General features: G+C 36.0%; 1 pseudogene; it reads right to left on the bottom strand.

The window, feature by feature from the left end:
- Positions 1 to 882: 882 nt before the first annotated feature.
- LOC110321975 lies at positions 883 to 1,468 on the bottom strand (annotated as a pseudogene).
- Between the last annotated feature and the right edge of the window lie 4,417 nt (positions 1,469 to 5,885).

Here is a 5,885-nt window from a genome sequence, read left to right as displayed (position 1 = left end):
AAGTACAAATTATACATATAATAAAATGCTATCCTGCCACATAGAGTCTATAGGCACAGCAAAAGAAGAGATGCTTTATGTGCCTTTGTCATTATCTCTTACTCACTTTGTATCAAGGCTCTCATATTTTCTAAAATGATCAGCCCTTACCCATTCATCTCTATAATTGATTATTTTCTATAAGGGTGGAAAACGCCACTTCTATACATTATCTTTAGATATTCCCATGAGGGTTTGATATAGTATAAACAAATGCAAAATATACTGTTAGATAGGCTAAAGAATGATCAGGTAGACACTTAGTTCTCAATATCTACTCTGCATATGGCACACAAATGATCAGCTTTTTCTGAAGAAAGAGTCAGGGTTTTCCTAATTCCAAATTGAAGTCAAAGGTCAAAGAACTTCCAAATGCTGAACCAACCAAGAATCCAGCGTGTATGATTCTGAAATATACCAGCTAGACTTTGTCCTGACAGCCTGATCTCAAGGCCTAAACATGTATGGAAGGTGAGCCTCAGACTAGGCATTAGCCATCTGTGAAGTCTTTTTTTTTTTTTTTTTGAAATTTACACATCTATATTTTATTTCCATTAAAGCAATATTATCTGTATAAGATTTTGGTCCACTTGTTCTCTTGGAACTATTCAACTTTGAATATCTCAATTTAGTTTCTTATATCTAACATAAGAACTAAATATTTCACATGAGTAAATTAATATGATTAATTAAAGTAGATGTGCTCCTTCCTATTTCTCATGTACAACAGCCCATCTTTCCTTCTGCTCCCCATCTCAGTAGCTGTGCACCTCTTCTCTCACACCCAGCAACGTAAGTGAAATTAGAGCATCAGTCATTATACTGAATAATCTCCAATTAATGTCAAATCTCCACATATTTGATCAGTTCCACAATAACTTCAACCACTCTGGTCATTTTTATACTTCTCAGCATTATTTGTAAAAAAATAAAGTGTGAAAGACATTCTAAAACTTCCAGAGTCAACATAAGCATGGCTACTTGTAGTGATGCAGTGGTGAAAGGCCCCTGGACAGCGATTGCTTCGATTTCAATTCAACTTCCTTTGGGTAAAGCAGCACCTTGGTAAGCAGCCCTGGCAGGAAGGCTACCCTGGAAATATGTTTTATAGATCTCATTGATGGTGCCAAAGTCATTTATGTCAGCCAGTAAAACAGTTGTTTTCACATTAGTGAAGTCACAGCCTGCGGCTTTCAGAATCTTACCCAAGTTTTTAAGAGCCTATTTAGCTTCTTCTACTACCCCTCCTGGCACAAGCTGTCCACTGGAAGGATCCAAGCCTACCTGTCCAGAAATGTAAATGGTCCTGTCCACTAGCACAGCTTGGCTGTAGGCACCAATGGCCGCCAGGGCTTTTGTGGTACTGATCACCTTTCTGATTATGGACGACATGCTAATCCTTACTTCTTGAAGACCCTCAGAGGAAGAAATGATGGTAAGTAACTACACCCACTCTTGTCCACTCCTGTGAAGTCTTTTGCACCTGTCTTTCAAAGAAGAACTCATAAGGCATTCAGTGTGTCAGCCTAGGCTTCTGACTTGTTTGGAAAGCAAGATAGGCTGTGATTTGTTTGAGGATGCTATGAATAATGTAATTTGCTATTTCAAATATAATTTATATTTAAGAGGTGTTTTACACATCACATTAGAATAAGGTCAATTAAAAACATTGTGAGTTCTTTCCTTCATAATGAGATGGAGCTGTGAAATTTTATTAAAATACTATCTCTTAGTACAGAGGAAGGAAGGGAGTTCTAGACTAACTCTAATTATGATGACAGTTGTGACATGAGGTCCCATGTGTCAGAGCTTGTCATAAATTCCTGAACTTTCAAATCAGCATTTACTGAATAGCTTTGCACTTGATCTCCAAATAGCAGAGGTGATTCCTGTGCCAAGTGGTAGATCCCTGGATGTTGAATCAAAGTGGAAGACTGCCAACTGCATGAAAAAAAGTACTTTTTCCAAAATGTTGACACCTGTGCACATGTTTCCTTCAGACTGAGATGTGGTGGGGTTTGAAAATAATATACCAAAGGATAAGGAAGGAGGGACATATTGCCTTCATGTAGGAATTTTTTATCCTTTTTTTCTATTATTGTACCTACCTGAGACTAGGTAATTAAGAAGAATAAATTACTTTGATTTGTGATGTGGAAAGCCAGGAAGTCCTAGATAGGGCAGGGACAACTTATGGAGGCTTTATTCTAATTTAATTCAGAGTAGACAATGAGAACTGTGTTCAGGAGAGTGAGAGGTCTAGTCAGGGTGTTTTTATGAGAGTTTACTTTAGTAAGACCTGATATAAACTTGGTAGAAATGTGTTAATACATCCTTAAAGGCAGAGACCCTCTGATATAATTGCATGTTAATTGTCCAACCACATTTCAGTATAATTAAACTGGAAATCAAAAAACACGGACTTTGTTAAAGGGAAAGAACAAACTATGTACAAAGAAGAGTTCAGAGGTGGGATTAAGATAGACTTGTCTGTTAGGTAGCATCTGTCACATATAATTTGTATATGTTTGGGAAGGAGAGTATCTGAACTTCTTCAGTTTCCATAGTATTTTTTACCTTTTGGATATTTTGGAAGATGATAGTAGAGAAAACAGTAAACCACTTTAATTATTAGATAACTCCAGCTGTTCAAATAAACATCAATTATAACCTGAATGGGTCGTGATGTCTAAATATCTTCTTTGGCTTGACAAATTGTAAGAATCACCTAGGAAGAAGTTTCAATGAGGTATTATTTAGAGTAAGTTAGACTATAATGGTATGCCTATGAGAGAATGTCTTAACTAGGTTAATTAAAGTGTGAAGAGCTACACTAGAAATGGCATGGACAATTTCAAGGGCTGGAATCCTCAGTGAATGAAGAGATAGTGAGCTGATAGCTAACAACCATTCAATGTATCATTGCTCTTTTCTTTTGTCTGTGTATATGAAACTAGCTACTGCATGCCCCAGCAGTATTTACTTCCCTGAAATGAGTGACTGTAATCTGGGATTCTTAACCAAATAAATATTTTTTTTCCTTTAAAGGGTATTTTCTGATAGAAAGGAGAAAAGAAGACAAGAAGTTACCTTCCCCTTTTCTCTGTTCAATAGGAACATGGAGATTTTTATTTTTTTTAGGTAGCTGTCATTCATTGTGTTTTTTTGAAAATATAAATCTGAAGTCCAGTCATTCAGAAAGTAGTGATTTTATAGCATACAGCAGCAGCTATCACCAAACTCAAACACAGTTCACTGTGGCTTGAATGGGCTATTCCCTCCGGACTCATATACCTGAACAACTATTCCCCAGTTGGTGGTGCAGCTTGGAGGAAGTTATAAAGCAGTAAGAGATAGAGCTTTCCTCAAGAGTTCTCATCACTATGGGTAGGTTTTAATGACTTCTACCATTGAACTTCTGTTTTCTGTTTCCTGTGTAAGGAATAAAAATGTGATATACCAGGTTCTTGCTCCTACCATCATTTCTAAACTTCACAAAATGATGAACTCTATTCCTCCAGAATCTTAAGGCAATATAAACTCATTACCTAAGCTGTGTTTGGGCATTGTGCTATTGTTGATAATAATCATCAATCAAGATAATCAATCACATCCAGGTGTGGTGGCTTTCGCCTTTATTCTCAGCACTTGGGAGGCAGAGACAGGCGAATTTCTGATTTCAAGGCCAACCTGGTCTACAGAGTGAGTTCCAGGACAGCCAGGACTATACAGAGAAACCCTGTCTTGAAAAACAAAAACAAAACAAAACAAAACAAAACAAAAGATAATCAATCACAAATACTGCAATAGAAAACAACTTGAGTTGTAGTAGTAGTAGTAGTAGTAGTAGCAAAACTGATATTAGTAATAATAATAATAATAATAATAATAATAATAATAATAAATAACATCTGAGAGACTCATTGATACATTTTCTTCAAAGATAATTATATTTAGATTCCCTGACCTACTTTGGAGCTGATAGCAAAGATGGACATAAAGCATCTTGTATATTCTGAATTGCCTTGCTCATTATTGCAAATGAGAGTTTCACTGATAGCAACTGTCCTCTGCTATAACAAAACGTATTTAGTAACTACTTTCTGAAGTAGGGTGAAAACTTCTCACTGTTCACTACTGTTCTAGTTTCATTCTGTTGTTATGATAAACTTGGTGGCCAAAAGTTAGATGGAAGAGCGAAGCATTCCTTTCAGATAATAGTCTAAAATGGCAAGTCATGGCAGAAACATAAGATGGGGACAGTGAGGATAAACAAACAATTATATTTGTTGACTTGCTCAGTGCCTCATATTCAGGATCATTTTTATATACCAAGAACATTACTAAGACTGTATTCTCTTCAATGAAACACTTTCCTATAAATCATCAATTAAAATAATCCATCAGATTATTGGAAATAAACCTATCTGTGAATTTCTTCTGTTGAGGTTATCTCTGTCAAGTGGATTTTATTTTACATCAAGTTGACAATAAAATAAACCAGTACAAGTGATGACAGAGTAGAGATACTTAGAATGCCTGTCTTAATGAGTCAGCTGAGAAATCTTTACCTTCAAGGTCTCTCTAAACAAAACTCCAATGGGAAAACTTAATTATGGTTTCTAATGTTCAGCTTACACGTTTTCATCGACTTGTGAATGGACCTAATTTTCATTTGAATCTCAATGATGTGCTGATTATAACAACTGCCTTAGTCTCCAATAAAATCCATGCATTGCAAACACAGGAAGATAAAAATAAAATATTTAAAGAAAACAGAATTGCACCAGTGATGTATCCTGCATTGCTTGCATGAGGCCCTAGGATAAATAATTAGTAGTGCAAAAACTGGTGATAGTAAATCTATTCGCATAATCCCAAGTGCTCAGGAGTTGAAGGTAGGAAGAATAGACATTCGAAGATGTCCTGACATACCTACGTTGCTCAAGTTCAGCATGAGCTACATGAGACCCTATCAAGCAAGCAAACAAACAAATATAGTTTCAAGAAAGCAGAAGGAAGAATTAATGAGGATATCTCATAGTGCAAATTTGCAGTGAAAAAGAGGGACCTGTTCTGGTTTTCTGCTTTATATTAGTGGGAAAAAGAGAAGCTATTCCCTGTGCCCCTTAAAATAGCTAGAAATGAAGACTTAAAATGCAAAGTCTATAAAGAAACATGCATTTAAGGTAATAGATATGCTTATACCAGTGGATCTTCATATTAAACTTTGTACATAATTCGTAATACACTGTGACTGTAAGATCATACTATATCCATAAATAGGTGGTTCCTAGTGGTTCCTATTTACAATAAAAAAATTTTAAAAAATACAAATGGAGTCAGAGACATGGTTCATTAGGTTAAGAGCAGTTGTTCCTGTGGAAGAAGCACAATTGATTGCAAGCACTCATGTGGCTTCTATCCTGTTCTAAGGACTATCCTTTTCTGGGATTTCTCAAGGCTGCACACACATGGGGCGCAGACATACATGCAATAAAAGCACTCACAAATGTAAAGTAAAAATAAATAAATAATAAATAAATAAGTAAAAACAAGTAAATAAATAAATAGGATTGAAAGAGATGATTCAGCCATTAAGAGTCATTGCTGCTCTTCCATGAGATATAAATTTAACCCTAAATATCCATGTTAGGTAGATTACATCTGCCTCTAACTAGAGACACCTTCTTTTGAACTTCATAGTGTCTCTCTGTCTCTCTCTGTCTCTGTCTGTCTCTGTCTGTCTCTGTCTGTCTCTCTCTGTCTCTGTCTGTCTGTCTGTCTGTCTGTCTGTCTCTCTCTCTCTCTCTCTCTCTCTCACACACACACACACACACACACAC

Source organism: Mus pahari, chromosome 5 (assembly GCF_900095145.1).
Source record: "Mus pahari chromosome 5, PAHARI_EIJ_v1.1, whole genome shotgun sequence".
Classification (NCBI taxonomy): domain Eukaryota; kingdom Metazoa; phylum Chordata; class Mammalia; order Rodentia; family Muridae; genus Mus; species Mus pahari.
This window is presented reverse-complemented; position numbering and strand designations above follow the sequence as displayed.